This window comes from Camelus bactrianus, chromosome X (genome assembly GCF_048773025.1).
Source record: "Camelus bactrianus isolate YW-2024 breed Bactrian camel chromosome X, ASM4877302v1, whole genome shotgun sequence".
Lineage (NCBI taxonomy): Eukaryota > Metazoa > Chordata > Mammalia > Artiodactyla > Camelidae > Camelus > Camelus bactrianus.
Window position 1 is genome coordinate 85,307,827 of NC_133575.1, and position 19,069 is coordinate 85,326,895.

The 19,069-nt window shown below is 37.3% G+C and overlaps 1 protein-coding gene across 1 annotated transcript in view; it reads right to left on the reverse strand.

Annotated features, from left to right (window-relative positions):
- Positions 1-19,069, reverse strand: part of PWWP3B (PWWP domain containing 3B) — a 97,633-nt gene that overhangs the window by 1,124 nt on the left and 77,440 nt on the right. The gene's annotated exons all lie outside the window — the stretch shown is intronic.

The following is a 19,069-nucleotide window of genomic DNA, read 5'->3' on the forward strand; positions in this document are numbered from 1 at the left end:
CATAAAAAGACAGTACATTATGACAAAGTAAAGATTATCCCAAGAATGCAAGATTCGTTAATGTTTTTAAAAGTCAATCAGTGGTGACTTTCCAGTTCCAGTTCCACATATAAGGAGATTAGAAGTGCCACTCCATCCTAACAACCAGGAAAAAGCTGAACAAGCTGAAAAATCAACAACTCTTCTTAGATTCATAGAGAAGCGAGGTCACAGGCCAAACCACTGCCTGAAAATTGGGGAGACAGAGGTGAATATAGAGAATCACAACTTACCAAAGCAAAAATGCAAGATTGGAAACCTCCACAGATGGCCAACAGGCACGTGAAAAGATGCTCAGAATTGCTAATTATTAGAGAAATGCAAATCAAAACTACAATGAGGTATCACCTCACACCAGTCAGAATGACCATCATTCAAATGTCCCCAAATGATAAATGCTGGAGAGGGTGTGGAGAAAAGGGAACCCTCCTACACTGCTGGTGGGAATGAAGTTTGGTGCAGCCACTATGGAAAACAGTATGGTGGTTCATTAAAAAGCTAAAAATAGTTACCATATGACCCAGCAATCCCACTCCTGAGTATATATATGGAGAAAACGAATTCGAAAAGATACATGCACTGCAATGTCCATAGCAGCACTATTTACAATGACCAAGACATGGAAGCAACCTAAATGTCCACCAATAGATGACTAGATAAAGAAGTCGTGGTATATTTATATAATAAAATACTACTCAGCCATGAAAAAGAAAAAACAATGCCATTTGCAGCAACATGGATGGATGTAGAGATGATCATACTAAGTGAAGTAAGTCAGAGAAAGACAAATGTTATACAATATCACTTATATGTGGAATCTAAAAAAATGATACAACTGAACTTATGTGCAAAACAGAAACAGTCTTATAGACACACAAAACAATCTTACGGTTACCAAAGGGGAAAGCAGGAAGGGGAGGGATAAATTAGGAGTTTGAGATTAACATATACACACTACTATATATAAAACAGATAGACAGCCAGGACCTACTATATAGCACAGGGAACTATATTCAATATCTTATAATAACCTATAATGGAAAAGAATCTGAAAAAGAATACACACACACACACACACACACACAGGTATAACTGAATCACTTTGCCGTACACCTGAAACTATTCAACATTGTAAATTAACTATACTTCAAGTTTTAAAAGTGGTTAAAAAAAAGGAAACCTCCACAGGAACCAGGAAAATCTGAACTCTAATTGATGAATTGCTGGAGGCTCAGTGTGAACAAGTCTGAGAGTTAAAAACTCCAGGGGGACCCAGTCATAGGGATTCCCCACTTTTTTGTGATTTTTACCTCCAGAAGCCTAACCAGATTCTCACGGTAGATACGTCATAGTAAAAACTTTTCATCCTTCCAGCAGGAGAGGGGAAAAGGAATCATTTTGAAATATGCCAGAGCACTCTGTTCTTCTTAACAATGTTTGCCCTCAGGATAAACTATTTAACCAGAGCCCAACCTAACCATATAAAATTGTGTATAAAGTTCTGGGCTCATGAACAAATTGCACATGCTTGGATCCAAAGCTAAAAACAATATTCAATGATTTAGGAACTGATCGAACAAGTAAACCACTGTCCAGATCCCATATTCTTCACTGAGTGGCACATATATGGGCCAGATACAAATAGCACTGCAGAGGCTTTGAAATGTGAACTGAGACTGCAACTACAGCCAACAAAACTAGGATAAGAATTTGTGGCCTGAACCTAAAACAAAACAAAACTAAACTAAACAAAAAACAAAATAAGTTCTCCATAGTATTTAAGCCAGATACAATGTCTAACAATGTAATATTAAAATGTCCAGGATATACTTAAAATTAATTGATAAAATATGAAGAACCAGGAAAATGTCAAAAAGTCCCAAGGGAAAACTCAAACAACAGAGGCAAATGCCAAGATGATGCAAGAATTGGAATCAGCAGAAAAATACAGTAAAACAGTTATTAGAAACATACCACCTGAAGTAATGGCTGTTGGTTACAAACTAAAATAAAAATAAAATACCATTCTCTGATCTCTCAATCTTTCTCTCCACACACACAGAGTCATGCATATAAATAAATACAAACATGTGGATATAAATACATGTAAACACACACATACACACACACACATATATATAAAGAGATGAAGTTAAACACACATATATATGTATATACACACAGATGTGTATATATAGATATACATGCACAACACACGTAACACACACACAGACACGTTAGAGATGTGTCAAAACCAAAACGTGAGTATGCATTTCAGTGTGGCACTGAAATCATCATCAGTCAAATTCAGCCACAGTGTATGTGTGCAGTCTTTCTGAGTACCCAGAAAGTGCCACCAAACTTAATAGAGACAAATAGAGAGGACATATACAAATGTTGTCATGATTTTTAAAATCAGTTTTGCTGTGTTCCCCCCCCCCCCAAGAATGAGATTGTTCAATATAGGCCATTCTATAATTTGCCTTTATCATACAACTTGATATCATTTCACACCCTTTCTCTACAAAGGGATGTAAATGAATACTTACACTCTCTTCAACCTTATTTTCTTAACATGTGCATTAGCATTCTACTGTTTAGAACCCATAGTTTGTATGAATGAAAAACTTTCAAGTTTATGAAGGCTTATTTTATGGCCTAATATAAGGTCTATACTGGAGAATATTCCATGTCCATTGGAGAAGAATGTATATTCTGCTGTTGAGTAGAGTGTCCTATAGGTATCTGTTAGATCTCACTGGATTATAGGGTTGTTCAGGTCTTCTAGTTTCCAGATGATCTTCTGCCTAGCTGTTCTATTCATTTGTGAAAGTGGGTTGTTGAAATCTCCAACTATCATTGTTGAATTGTGTATTTCTCCCTTAAACTGTGTCAGTTTTTATTTCATGTATTTAGGGTACTCTCTTGTTAGGTGCACTTGTATTTATAATCGTTATATCTTTTCTATGAATTGGCCTTTTAATCATTACTAATGATTATAAATTTTTCAGTCCTTTTACTTTTAACCTATTTTGAATCTAAAGGGCATCCTTTGTGTACAGCACATCATTTAATTATGGCTTTTTAAATATACTCTATAAATATTTAACTTTTCATTGGAAGATTTAGTCCATTTATATTAAATGTAACTAATGATAAGGTAGGACTTATTTTTACCATTTGGCTATTTCTTTTCCTTATGTTTTATGTCTTTTGTCCATTTATTATTCCTTTTTTGGTAAACAAGTATTTTTATTATATAATTTAATTGATTTATAGTCAATTTTACTATATTTTTTATTTACTTTCTTAGTGGTTGCCTTAGGGATCATAACATTTTAGCTTAAAACATTCTAAGATGGAGTAATACCAACTTAATTTCAAGAGTAAACAAAAGCTCTGTAACTATAGCATTTTCTCCTTCTTTCTTAAGGCCATTATTATACAAATTATATCTTTACACATTATAAGTTCATCAATGCAGTTTCATAATTTCATTATTATTTTTTCTATGTGTCCCTTGAATCATATGAGAAAAGAAAAGAGAAACAAACAAAAATCTTCATATGCCCTGTCTTTATATTTACCTGTCTAGTTACATTTGTTGGTGCCTTTTATCTCTTTATGTAAATTAGGGTTACTCTTTAACATGTTTTCATTTCAGCCGGAAAGCTTCCCTTTAATATTGTTTGTGGGACAGATCTGTTAGTGACAGAATTTCTAAGTTTTTGTTTATCCATGAAAGTCTTAATTCTTCTTTAATTTTGAAGGATAGTTTTTCTATATATAGAATTCTTCACTGACAGTCTTTTTCTTTCAATACATGGAATACATCGTCACACTGCCTCTGGGTGTTCCTGGTTGTTGATGAGAAGTAAGTCTCTCTTACATGTGATGAGTTGCTTTTCTCTTGTTGCTTTCAAGATTTTCCCTTTGTCTTGGGCTTTGATAGTTTGATTATATGATGCCTAGCTCTGTCTTTCTATGAGCGCATCTTACTTGGATGCTATTGGTTTATATTGATTGTTTTTCCCTACTTTCATGAGCCATAATTTCTTGGTTCTTTGCATGCTTTATAGTTTTGTTGTTTTGATTGTTTTTTCCTTAAGTTAGACTTTTAAAATTATACATTGTGGCAACTTCAGAAAGCAGATTATGCCTTCTTCCCCAGATTGTTGTTGTTTGTTCCTATTCTTGTTTTTGTTTGATTATAGAGTCACTTTGCCAAAATAATTTATTAAAGCCTGGATATTTTGTCATCTGTGGCCACTGAATTCTTTTCTCTAACAGCTTTATAATCAGTTAATGTTTGGAAAGATATTTTGTCAAATACTTTGAACCTATAAATCTTCCAGCCTTAATGAAGGTGCTTTGTTGTGTATGTTTTGGGATGCTTTCAATGCTCAGGTAGGCAGTTTGCAACTCTGCCTAACCTTTCAGTTTCTGCTTGTGCAGAGCTTCGTTGTCAGCTAGAGGTGAGAACTAGGTCTTCTCAGGTATTTTCTGAGCATGCACACAGTTTTACACATGCCCGTGGCCTTCTGGATCTCAGTTATACATTGGAACATTTCAGAGTATTCTATGGACATTTCCTTTCCCAGGTTTTCACTTAAGTTTTTGAGTAGCTTCTTGTTAGCTCTAAATAGTAGCACCACATCTGGAACCTAAAGTATTAAACAATTACTGCTGAATGTTTTTTTTCAAATGCCCTTAGGATAAACCAGTCCTCTCTCTCTCTCTCTCTCTCTCACACACACTCACACACACACACACACAGACACACACACACACACACACACACACACACACACACGAAAAGAAAAAGAAAAGAAGAAAGAAAGAAAGAAAAAGAAAGAAAGAAACAAACAAACAAACAAAGGAAAGTAAAGAAAAATCAGATTCTAAGTGAGAACAAATGAAGTCATGTCTGAGAATGGAGGTTTTCAGAGAGCTTCCAGACAGGTCAAATATTCACAGTTCTCTGAGGATGAGGTTGTTGGGGAGCTGCAAATCTTTTCTGCCTCTCCTCTGGCTGCCAGGCTGCAGGTTTTGCAGGCAACATAATTGCAAAACTGTTGGTGTTCAATACCACCATAGATCTAGGGTAAAGCAATTCAAATTGGGCCAAATTAAAATGCTACAAAACTTATTGTTCATAGAAGAATGCAGTCAGTTTTGGAATAAATACTCTTTGGATGATTGAAAGTCTTTCATTAATTTCCAGAGTTCTGGGAAGTTGATTTTGACAAATTTTTTTCAGTGTTCTCATTGCGTTTATGAAGGAACAGATTTTCAGAGGTCTTTACTCCACCATTCCAGAACTAATTCTCTAACTCACTTCTTAATTTCACCAAGTGCTTCTTTTACTTGTAGAATTTCCATTTGGATTTGCTTATTCCCAGGTAGTTCTACCCTACTTTTGTTTATAAATTCCCAAAGTGTGTTTTCATGTGCTTAAGTGTTTATGATGACGAGTTAATTTCTTTATTTTTAATTTTTTTCCTGTTTTATTATGTAGAATTATTACAGTTTGACTGCACATACACATTATATTATTGCATGTAAATACATACAAACAGTATACTGCACATTTTTTTAGTTTTCATATATGTACTAATTATTGTTTCTAAGAACAGATTAGATCTTTAGCTTTTTAAACTTACATAGTTATCAAAGGAATAAAGCCAACTACAAAATAAAAAGCAAAAGAATGCGGTAATCCAGTCATAAAAGACAGTCGAATGTGCTTACACATATTCAAGAAATCAAAATAATAATTATTTCATTTGTGTCCTTGTTATTAATGTTATTATTCTTTAGGTTTCGTTAGAGAAAAATATCCTTCTAAGTTCCTTTGAAAGCTATTTATCATGAATTCTACTATTTCTTGTATAGATTTTTCTATATTTGCTTTTTTGTTACTCACATGTACTTTTTATATTTTCTTTCTCTTTAGAGGCTTTTAAAAGGCAGTATTTAGTTGCATATCTATATCATAAAAATATTCTAGAAAACTAACTGGAAAATGGCAGAAGGATTCCTGTACGAACAGGATTGTAAGAAGATACAGGCATAACTGGGTAGGAAGGGAAGAGAAGTGATCAGGTAAAGGGAGATTACATGGGCAGACACCTGCCGTGGGAAGATAGTGACTTGAGCCAAGATTGGATACCCCAGTCCTGGGGTCCTACACAAAGAAGACAACCCTCCTTGACTGGTTGGAAGATTGCTGGGAAAGATAGAAAGGCTGTAGGAAGCCTGGACTCTGCTGGTGAAGAGCACATGTGCATTGGCTTGCCCCCAGACCGGGTGGAGAGGTCTGCCCTAGCTCCTGCCCATTGTCCTGTGATCTCTTTACCACAAGCTCCACCCAAGCCAAGCAAACACTCTGCTCACTCCACATCACAGTGCTGCTGAAGCACGGCCTCCGTACCCCACTTACTGAATTGAGACTTGAGGACAGAGTTTTGGATGAAGTAGAAAAGGCAGCTTTATTTCTTTGCCAGGCAAAGGAGGTCACAGTGGACTAATGCCTCTAGGACTGTGAGCCTGCTATTGAGAGAAGGCAGGGGGTTTTATAGTAAAAAGTTCAAGAGTTTGAGGGGTGGAGATAATTTCCATAGAGATCGCATACAGGGTAGCAAACTGTTGCAAAGTTGTTCTTGTTTTTATAGATGCAGCAATCCCCTTCCCTATGAAGTTCACCTCTGGCTTTGGGACTCTCTTAATATTATTATTTTTTAATTTTGAGGGGGAGATAGTTAAGTTTACTTGTTTATTTAGTTTTGGAGGAGGTACTGGGATTGAGCCCAGGACCTTGTGTATGCTAAGCATGTGCTCTACCACTTGAGCTGTACCCCTCTCCCCTTAATATTCTTGTACCTAGAACAAAGGATGCATAGGAAGGGGGTCCATGGAAAAGAGCGCTAGAAAAAAACTTGTGCAGTTTAAAGTCAGGTTGATAAATGCTTTTATCCTTTTAAGCAGGCTGAGGCCTGGGACATCCTGTTCCAGGCTGAAGCCTGCAGCTCAAAAAACAAGATACATGGAAACCACAAAGGGATCAAAAACAACTGCAGACATGTGCATTTGGAGTGAGTTATGAACAACAAGGTACACAAAACACCCAACTGCTGTTTTTGAGATGTTGGGGTCAAGAGGAGGGCACTGGGGTCAAAAGCAGGGCGGGGGAGGGTGGGGTGGGAGGCAGGAGCAGGGCACTGAGCATCATGCCTTCAAGCAGCACCACAAGGGGGTTGGGCAGACCACCCAAGCCTCCCTCCTCTCTAGCCTAATCCTGGTCAGCAAGAGAATGAGAAAAATCCTTTAAGCCACTATAAAATCAAGCAGTTACAAACACCATTGCAGATGTCAGATGGTCACCGACGATGACAATAGGGTCCTTCTTGGTTACAACAGTATGGCACTGGGTCTGGGGTGGCCATGACTGGGGATAAGACTCAACCATGGGATGCAGAGGTGACCCAGTCCCAGGGTGGAGCCTAAGTGGGACAGTAGAGGCCACTGTTAGAGCTTACCCAAGCAGTGCCTCAGAAGCAGCCCAGATCACTGACAGCAGTCACTCTGCCACAGCTCGCCCGTTGTTACATGCTGAGAGTCCACACAGGCACTGCCTGCCCTGACCAGTGGTTTCACAACGTGGGGTGAGGAGGGGACAGAGGCTGGGAGCAGTGATCAGTTGACTTGAACCCAAGGCTGTGTCAGACCAGAGTCATGGGCACCTGCACAGGCAAGGCACTAGACTTCTGTCTGCAAAGGCTGCACTTGCTTGAGCACTCCCCGACTCTGGGGCAAGGTTTCTGGTGCAGAGAGAGGAAAAACACGTACTTAAAGAGAACAAAATTAGTTCGGCTTGACCCTCAAGGCTTCTGCTCCAGCAATTTAGGATCAGATTCCACCCACAATAGGGAAGTGATGGCTACTGGGTATAACTCTTAGAAGAGAACATAGGCAGAACACTCCTTGACATAAATCACAGTAATATTTTTTGGGATCTGTCTCTTAAAGTAATGGAAATGAAAGCAAAAATAAACAAACGGGACCTAATTAAACTTAAAACCTTTTGCACAGCAAAGGAAACCATAAACAAAATTAAAGGCAACCTACAGACTGGGAGAAAATAATTGCAAATGATGTGACCGACAAGGGCTTGATTTAAAAAATATACAAACAGCTCAATATCAAAACAAAAACAAAAACGAAAACAAACAACCCAATCAAAAAATGGGCAGAAGACTTAAATAGACACTTTTCCAAAGAAGACATACAGATGGCCAACAGGCTTGTGAAAAGAGGCTCAATATTGCTAATTATTAGAGAAATGCAAATCAAAACTGCAGTGAGGTATCACTTCACACATGTCAGAATAGCCATCATCAAAATATCTACAAATAAATGCTGGAGAGGGTGAGGAGAAAAGGGAGCCCTTGTACATTGTTGGTGGGAATGTAAATTGGTGCAGCCACTGTGGAAAACAGTACGGAAGTTCCTTTAAAAACTAAAAATAGAAGTACCATATGTTCTAAGAATTCCACTCCTGCGTATATATCTGGAAAAAATGAAAACACGAATTCAAAAAGACACATGCACCCCAATGTTCATAGCAGCACTTTTTACAACAGGGAAGACATGGAAACAACGTAAATGTCCATCAACAGATGACTGGATAAAGAAGTTGTGGTATCTTTATACAATAGAATACTACTCAGCCATAAAAAAGAATAAAATAATGCCATTTTTTTTTGCAGCAACATGGGTGGATCTGGAGATCATCATTCTAAGTGAAGTAAACCAGAAAGAAAAAGAAAAATGCCATATGATATCACTTAAGTCTAGAATTTAAAAAAAAAGACACAAATGAGCTTATTTACAAAACAGAAACAGACTCACAGGCATAGAAAACAAACTTATGGTTACCAAGGGGGAGTGGGAGTGGGAAGGGATATATTGAGAGTTTGAGATTTGCAGATACTAACTACTATACACAAAATAGATAAACAAGTTTCTACTGTATAGCACAGGGAACTATATCCATTATCTTGTAGTAACCTATAATGAAAAAGAATATGAAAAGGAATATATTTATGTATATGTATGACTGAAACATTATGCTGTACACCAGAACCTGACACAATATTGTAAACCGGCTATACTTCAATTAAAAAAAATACAAAAAAAGAAGATATGGTATACACTTTAGGGGGCATCCCGTGCCCCAAGCCCACTGTGACCAAGGCAAATGGACCAGGGGAAAATGCTGACCCTTGCTGGGCCAACCACATTCTCCTTCCCTTGGAAATACAAACAAGGGACCCTAGTCCAACTCTAGTGAAACTAGACATGTAAACTCAGAGCTATGGAACAGCCATTCTTCTCCACTTGTATCAAGAGAAAAGAGTAGCAGGGACTTCAGAAAGAAGCAACATGAGGGACCACTTGTCACCAGAAAGTAAGCTGACTTCACGATGAACGCATGGGGCTGAGCTGTACTCCTGGCACCTGGATTCCAGAAGATAATCTGTTGCCTCCTAATAAAGTCTCCATTTTTACTAAACAAAGATGTGATATCACACACACACGTGCACACACACAATGGAATATTACTCAGCCATAAATAAGAATGAAATACTGCCTTTTGCAGCAATGTTGATGGACCTAGATAATATGCTTAGTGAAATGTCAAAGACAAATATTGTGTATCACTTATATGTGGAATTAAAAAAAATAATACAAGTGAATGTATATGCAAAACAGAAACAGACTCACAAATATCAAAAACAAACTTGTGGCTACCAAAGGGGAGAGGAAAGAGGGGAGTGACAAACTAGGGGTATGGTATTAACAGAGACAAACTAGTATATATAAAATAGATAAGCAACAAGGATATACTGTATAGGACAGGGAATTATACCTATTATCTTGTAATAACCTATAATGGAGTATAATCCAAAAAATACTGAATCACTGTTATGCTGTACACCTGAAACTAACACAATATTGTAAATCAACTATACTGCAATAAAAAATAAAGAAAAAATAGAGTGAATCAATTATTAAATATTTTTGCCTCTAAAAAATAAAAAATACTACAAATACTTACCTAGATCAACCAGGGGAAGAACTGAGAAGAGTTAAATTAAAAATATGAGGAATGTAAGAGGTGACATCACAATTGTTAAAAATAAGACAATAGGCCCCACATAGAGTCACTTATGCTAAGTCTCAGGTCACCAGACTGAGATTTAACTTAATTACAGTTTCAGCTCTCCCAGAAATGTAATCTTAAATCAGTCAGTCAGGAATCACTTAATCAGAACTACTTAAGTAATCTTGCTAGACCTGTGCCATCCCCTAAAAAAAGTGACCTTGCCACAACCCTTGCACTTTTTGCTAGTATAACCTCCCTATTCCGGCTCCCTTCTGCCTATAAAAATCTTTCACTCTGTACAGCTCCTCAGAGCTCCTTTCTATCTGCTAGACTGGATGATGCCACATTCATAAAATCACTGAATAAAGCCAATAAGATCTTTAAAATTTACTCAGTTGAATATTGTTTTTTAACACTACCAATGCTACCAAATTAAAAAGGATTATAAGGGAGTACTATGGAAAAGTCTACGCCAACAAATTAGATAATCTATATGAAATGTGATTACTGAAAAGACACAAAACAACAGAATTGACTAAAAAAATCAATAGAAAACCTGAATAGACTTGTAACAAGGGATTGATTTACTAATCAAAAAAAACCAAACAAACACTCACAAGGAAAAGCCCAGGATCAGATGAATTCACTGGTCTACTCTATATTTCAGGAAGACAATATCAATCTTTTAAAAACTCTTCCAAAAACTAGATAAGGAAGAAACACTTCCTAACCCTTACTGTGAGGCCAGGATTATCCTGACACTAAAGACAAAGCTTATAACAAGAATCAAAATTCCCTACAAATACAGACACAAAAATTACCAACAAAATATTAGCAATATGAATCCAGCAACATATACAAATGATTATTTACTGTGACTATGGGGAATTTATCCCAGGAGTGAAACGCAAATTTAAACTTGAAAATGAGGCAATGTACTTGCTGGGAAAGGCAATTGGACACAGTCTGTTGAGGCCTGATCTGCTGCATAAGAATGGGTCTTGGGCATGGAACATTTCCTCGCTGGGAGATAAGGGGCCCTCACCGCCTGTGCTAGGCTCATCACCTCGTGAGGAAATATTTTCACCTGTTCTGGGCTTGATATACACCCCTTTGTTCTGCTTATGCACTGTCAATGGCCCTCAGGGCCCAGCTTTCTGTATTTCAGCCCTTACAATGGAACGTTTCCTTCCACTATGCATGCAGTCATAGTGCCCATGCTGGCTGCAGAATGGCCCCACTGGCCATGAGGACCGACATACTGCAAGGAACCAGATCTTGTGCACAATCTCTCTCTCCTCTTGCTGTAAGTGCTATACGGCTTGAGCCTGTTCTGAGTGACCATGAATCATGCACGGGTTGCTTTCCTAGGTGACACTTATCTACCTTTTAACCTTGGCCACACTCATGTAATATTCTATTCTGCAACAATAGTCTGACACCCAGTGACAAATAAAATGGTAACACACCACATTCATAGAGTAAAGGATAAAAATTGCTTGATGATCTCAACAGAGACAGAAAAGATTTTTTTGACAGAACATTTTTTTGTAACAAACACACTCAACAAACTAGGAATAAAAGCGAACTTCTTTATCTGTTAAAGGCTTCTATAAAACCCCCACAGCTATTGTCATACTCAAAGGTGAAAGACGGAAAGCTTTCCCCCTAAGTTCAGGAACAGACAATGATGTCTGCTCTTAGCACTGCAACTCAGCATTGTACTGGGGAGTCTAGCTAGGACAATAAGGCAAGTAACAGAAAAGAAAAGGCATTGTAAACCAGAAAAGGAGGAGTAAAATTATTTCTGCTTGCTGAAGGCACAATCTTATATATAGCATTTTCCAAAGAATCCACACAAAAAAGTTATGAGCTAATAAATCAGTTCAGTAAGGTTTCAGGATACAAGATCAACATGTAAAAATCAATTGTGTTTCTTTACATTAGCAATGAACAATACAATAATGAAATTAAGACATAAATTCTAAGTACAGTAACATAATATACTTAGGAATAAATGTAACAATGCAATGTCTATCAGTTGATGGATGGATAAATAAAATATCCATATTTGTGTAGTGGAGTATTATCCAGCCATGGAAAGAAGGTAGTACTGGTAAACGAAATGCTGCAATATGTATGAACTTAGGAAACATGCTAAGTGAAAGGCACTAATCACAAAATACCATGTATTGTGAATTTCAGTTTACATGAAATATCCTTAAAAAGCAAATCCATGGAGACAGAAGACATATTAGTGGTTGCCTGCGTCTGGGTCTGGGGTTGGGTGAAGGAATTGCCTCGAATGGGAACAGAAGATTTTTTTGAGGTATCAGAAATGTTCTAAAACTGAATAGAATGTATAAATTATGGTGGTGGTTGCATAACTGTGTAATTTTAAGACAAAAATCATTGAATTGTACATTTAAAACAAGTTAATAGTATGTTATATTAATTATACTTCAATGAATATGTTAAAATGATTTCTTTACTAATGGCATTTTTATGCTGTTTTGGGTGAAGGAGTCTGTAAGAGTCAATTGGAGATCTTAGTGGAAGGAAAATTTCACTTTTCCATATTACCCAGACTCTCTTTCCCTATTAGAGTCATGTCAGTGTTCACATCCTAACATATTCTGTTCTATGTCATTCAGTCATTCAGTTTTAGAATTGTGAGCCAAGTGTGAGCCACTTAGCTGTGGTGCAAGACTATGATTTTGATGGTAAATTTGAGGTACCATGAAAAGAATGTGTTAATCTTGTGCACCACGTCATCTGAAGCTATTGAGCATTTGCACTGGATCTGGGGACATATGGAATTTGAGACTCATTTCAGCACAAGCACCTGTTATTTCATGTTCTAAGGTGATCCTGAACAGAGGTTGAAACAGGTCTTGTTTGTTTAATGGGAAAGCTAGAATGATTAATTATCTTTTTTGTCTACTTTAACCCACTCTACCAAAATATTTTGTTCACTCTAATGGTTATTGTTTGAGAATTGCTTTCCAGCCTCTATTATTTACTCATTTATTTTACTGATGCTGGGAATGGATTTGTATGTTTCAGTTTCCACAGAAAGTTAATGTCAAGCTGATTGTTATACTAATGGTCTTCTTTAATGACAACTGGGAAAGGTTATTTAATAACTGGATGTAGAAACAGTTTTGGGGGATAATTACAGGCAGAAAATGTGGCATACCTACATCCATAATAGCCTTATTAGAGGTGTCTATCATCACTGTGACTGTGTATATGTATGTTTGTGTATTTGTATGTGTTTGGGAAGGTGATATATTTTATTGAAGAAGCTATGTCTGAGACTTCTGTTACTTGGGATAAATTGTTAGCTCCTCATGAGTAGATCTGGATGTAGCTGAGTCACCAGTTATTCATTCATCCGCCTTGATTCTGTGTCCTAAAATAGCCTGACAACTGTGAAGGGTTTGATACTTTCAATTGGATTCCATTGGACATAGAATAAAATTCAAAAGACCAGAAAGAAGGCTAACGTTTTCCATTCTTTTAAGAAACCTGATGTTAATTTTATGCATTTATAAATTTAATAATATTTAAAATTTTAACATTATATATTAAAAATTCCCCTACAAGATGGATACTACTTACTAGAAAAAAAAAACCTAAAACTTTAATGAAGTCCTAAAAGCTCTCTAAATTGTGTTATATATTGAATATACAATTATCAAAAAATTTTATAGCGATACAAGGAAATTCTAATAATCATATAGTGTTGGTAAGGTGCCAGAGTAGCCACAATACTTTTATTACACAGGAACCTTATGGACTTTACTTTTATTATAATAAAGAAGTTTCCTTTCTCTTTATCTTTCAGAAATTTGAATGCCTTTAAATTTTCACAGGCTACATCAGACAAGAAGCTCCCAGGTAACAGCTTGAAATTTCAGTGGGGGCTTTGGGATAAAAGTGAGAAAAAATTTTCCATGGGTCTTGGTGTTCATGAGGGTAATGTTAAGAAAAATATTCTTATTTAGAGAGAACTCTATGCCTAGGATTGCTTTTTCTTTCGGTATATGTTAATGAATCACCTAGGTAGGGATAATTAGAATATAGCTTCCAAATTAGTACTTTTATAAGTCACATCCATTTATTGCATAATGGAAGACTATATTTTGTTTAATGATTTTGTGTTTGGTCTAAGAGAAATGGTGGAAAATAAATCATTATTTTTGTTAAAACCATGGGAATTAAAAACTTCTCATTTGGACATTTTATTTCATGATGATCCTTAGAAAACTTTTAATTTATTGAGCATGAATTTGGAAAGATTAGTATTTGTTATTTATGTTAATTTTATTGTGGACAGGAGAGAGTTACCTCAGCAAGCCCGAGTTTCCTAAACCTTGGACATTCCAAAGAACAGCCTGTCTTCTGGACTGGCTCATGGCTTGCTTCCAGGGATAACTTCTGAGCCCTTGGGATATCCGACCTGATAAATTTGCTTTTATATGTCTGAGTCCTTGGGCCACTCTGTACATATTTGACCAGTTCAGTTTACTCTAACGATGAAATTTTTTGTGAATGCCTGTTTGTGCTCTGGAAGATGGACCAGAAGCTGAGTAGTTGTAGTCAAATAGGCACTGAACGCCTGTGTCACTGACCTCCAGTAAAAGCTTTCAAGGCTCAAGTGAGCTTCCCTGCTTGGCACACATCGTTTCTGGTAGAATTAGGTGTGTCCACATGTGACTCTTCTGGGAAGGGACTCTTGGAAGCTTGCACCTAGTTACTTCAATTTTTCCCATGTGCCTTTCCCTTTGCTGATTTTCATGTTTTCTTTCATTGTATTAAACCATAACCATGGGTACAAGGGCTTTTCTGAATTACTTGAATCCTTCAAGCAAATCATGAAGCTTAGGGGTGGTCTTGGTGATGCCCAGCAGAGTTGGCATCAGAAATGGAATTCACTACAATGACCCCGACTCACTGAAATGTGGTAATCACATTGTTTGGGAAAAGGAAGGATGAGATGGTGATGGATGACAAATCTTAGATACTTGAAGGGCGACTGAGTCACCCATTGTATGAGACAGTAGCTGTGCTTCAGTCAGCCCCTGAATACATGAGGAAATGCAAAATAATGAGGAAAAAATCTAAATATACAACCCTTTAGTTATTTTTATCTCTAATAGATAAAAAGAAAGTAATGGAGAGTGTTTGGGTGGATCCTTAGAGCTGCTACCAAAGGGAAAAATTGTGTTGAAACAACAGATTGTTGTCTGACCTCTGGTCACAAAGAAGATATGGCAGGTAGCAGGGAGACACAAACACAAGAAACTACTGAAACTGGGGTTATAGTGTTAAAGAGTTTTCTCCATTTTGTGGATCAATATCACCAGTTTCCAGAAAATGGATTGTGATAGTTACTAACCTAAGAACAGTCTACTTGGTGTTGAATGCTGGTAAATGGAGGAGTATGTTTGGATTGATGTAGGACCCATTCTTTACAATCGAACAGATGGCACTACATGATCCAAACACAGTAGTTTCTTCCTGAGAGGAAAACTAGCCTTGTGGACTGGATGAAAATTTGTTTGCCCCAAGAAGATGAATGCTTTTTGCTCTCCTTTAAAAACCAAGTGGAACTCTCAAGATGAAACAGCTGATATGCCGCATATGCAATCCGTGCTGGATTGACTGTACAATGGTCAGAACGTTCATCCACTTAATATCCTCTTGCCCAGGTCATGGTAAATGCTTTAATTTAGGGAGATGAGACTCTTTTGTATTGTTACCTCATGTAACCTTGTTGCAAAATCAAGCAATGATCCAAGAAGCTGTATCAGATTTGTTACTTCAACTTTCCCCTATGGGTCTCACAGATGCTAAGGAAACAAGAGTGTTTCACAAGAGAATAGAGATAGAAAAAGGGATAGACAAGGGACTCACACCGGCAAAGTGGAAATCTTTAAATAGCTGTTAAGGAATGAAATGAATAGAGTAGCACTGATGAAGTTGACACTGTTAATGGGAGGATATGAGGATACACTGGTTGATGGGATTAAGGTCAATATTTGAATCTTCTTTTTCTGCATGTATTATTGAGAAAGATATCTGCCTACTGGAGAATACTTTATATGTCTAGTATGGGAAAACAGAAGGAACAGAAGTTCACCCTTTGGCCAGTATTAATTGGACATGCTAAATGAGAATCTACAGAATTTCCTAAGCCCACGCAGATTGTTAATTTGAAACAGTGTAGAATATTTGGTGGAGAAAAATAGACTACCATTTTAATTAACTACATGTTAGAATCTGGAAAGCTATGAGCAACACTTTCTCTGTAAATAGCCCTGTGCAGCCATTGAACAGGCAGATGGCACATGGACAGTAATATTAGAGTATCAAAGCTTGAATTTCATTTAGAATTAGCAGTCCGAAAAAGTGAAAAAAAAAAGCAAGTTAAAAAGGTGACTACTCAATGATTGATTTTGAAAATATTTTTTTCAATCTTGATACTAATCACGGAAACAAGTCAATTTGCAATTTTTCTTCATGTAAAAAGGATCTCAATTTATAATTTACTGTATTGCCACAGGATTATTTGAATTCACCAGCTTACTGTCATAATTTGATTAGGAGGGATTTGGTCTTGATGCAGGTATTGAGTGTGATAACATATTGCATTGAGGATGTCATGGTAATATCAGAAATTGAAGAGCAAGATACAACTTACTTAAATGCAGTAGTGACACACATGATTGACAAAGGTGAGTTGATAAATCCAGCAAAGATCCAAGAGCCTTTCCAAATGATGAAATTCATAGGAATAACATCGTAGGAGCCACTGAGACATCCCATAGGTAACTAACAATGAAATGCTCTCATTGCTTTCCTCTGGAAATAAGCAAGAAACACAGCACCTTGTGGGGTTTTTTGAATTTTGGAAGATGCATATTCCACCTTTGGAAATACTGCTAGCTCCAGTCCATAAAGCCATCTGTAAGAAGGTCACATTTGAATGGGGAGCTGATAAACACCAGACTATGTCTGAAATGCAAAAAGCTCAAACCATGACTTTGCATCCTTATGATACACACTCAGACATGAATTTGGAAATGTCTGCAACTTGCACTTAAGCAGACTTAAGCTCATGGCAAAGCCCATTAGTGCTGCCCGGCAGTGACCACTGGAATTTTAGACCAGAAAGTTTTCAGACCTGGCAGTACACTGCACACTGTTTGCGAGATAGTTATTGATTTGCTATTGAGCACTTACTGAAATTGCCATTATGACTGGAGGACATAAAATAATGTTGAAACCACTACTCATAACGTCTAATAAGGAAGGTTACTGGGAGAATACAAGGATACAGTCATTGTACTCATGACCAGGGAGCTTCTTTTCCCTTCGGCCAACTTTGGAATCACCTGAGGAACTGCCACATCTTATTACCACATGGGTAGTTCTCTATGCATAGCTCTCAATTGATCAACAAATGGCTGCCTCGGTTTATGGATGTCAATGACAGGGTAGATGGGAAGCATCTTTTTTGGAAGCCTGCTGCTGTGTAATGTACTGATAGAAAAACTCTGATTGAAGAAGAGAAGAATAAAGTAGCTCAGTATGCTGAACTCCATGCTCTTTTCTTTTCAGTGATAGAAGAATTGAACAGCAATACAATTTTAAAAATCTAAGTTTATTCTGACACAACATGGGACAGATGGAATAGAGACATGGCTAATGGCCTGACCATAGGGTCAGGCAGATGAGGGATGAAAAATTGGACCCTAAAGCACTCCTGCATGTGTCAAAGCCCCATAGTAATCATTATGGGAATTTAAGAGGCACATTGAAGAAATTCCTTCCAAACTCAGAAGGTGATTGGAATCAGCAAGTGGACATCCTGGTGCACATGTTTGAAGGGACTACCTGGGTCCATAAAAATGAATGGACATGAGGTTAGCTGCAGCAATGCAGAGATGGCTGATCATTAATATAGCCCACTTGCACATTCTGAGGCACAAAATGCCAGTGAGAACTATCCTGTCTTCTAGGGAGACAGACAAAAACTACAAATGAATATGGGGTAGACTCCCTGGGGGGAAAGGCCCCGCGTATTGCTGGCATCTAAACTACATCACACTACTACCAGTAGCCTTAGAACACTGTAAATAGGTCCTGCCAGAGATAGATATTTACTGCAGACTAGGCTTTGCATATCCCGTGGTAGATGCAAATGCTCAAAACTCTACAAAAAATTGGAATAGGACATATTGTACCAATTTAGACTGTCAAGTTATACTTCCTCAACCAAGGATCATATCTTATAATCCATAGGGTTCAACAGTGGTCAAAGATATCATATCAAGTGGACATACCATACTGCATATGATTCTTAGAGTAGCGCTTTGATAGAAAATTGGAACAGTCAAAATGAATGGAGATAAAGAAGTGAAAGTTTAGTTTACACACCTTCATGAATATGAGCTCACATTTAATGTTAGAAGGGACAAGAGATGATCCCCATTTGGTAAATTCTTGTTTTTCTGGGGGAACTAGGGGAAAAGATGATAAAGGAGGATGTTGGAACAACTATACAGTGTTTCCCTAACTGCAACTTTTGCTTTTCCTACCTGATTCAGTGATCCTGGGACCGGGGCTGCAGGTGTCAGATGCAGAGATGATCCTTAAGCAAGAAACCGTAACTATACCTTTAAACCTTTATGCCAATATTCCTAAGTGTCTGATGGGATGGACTGTACCTTCCACCTGGCAAAATTGGGGTTGACAGTGAATGCAGCTGTATAGCCTAATGGTCAAGAAAGTCCACTAGCTCTGTACTTATGTAATCCTGCCCTATATGGATGAGAATGTACTGAGTTTCTA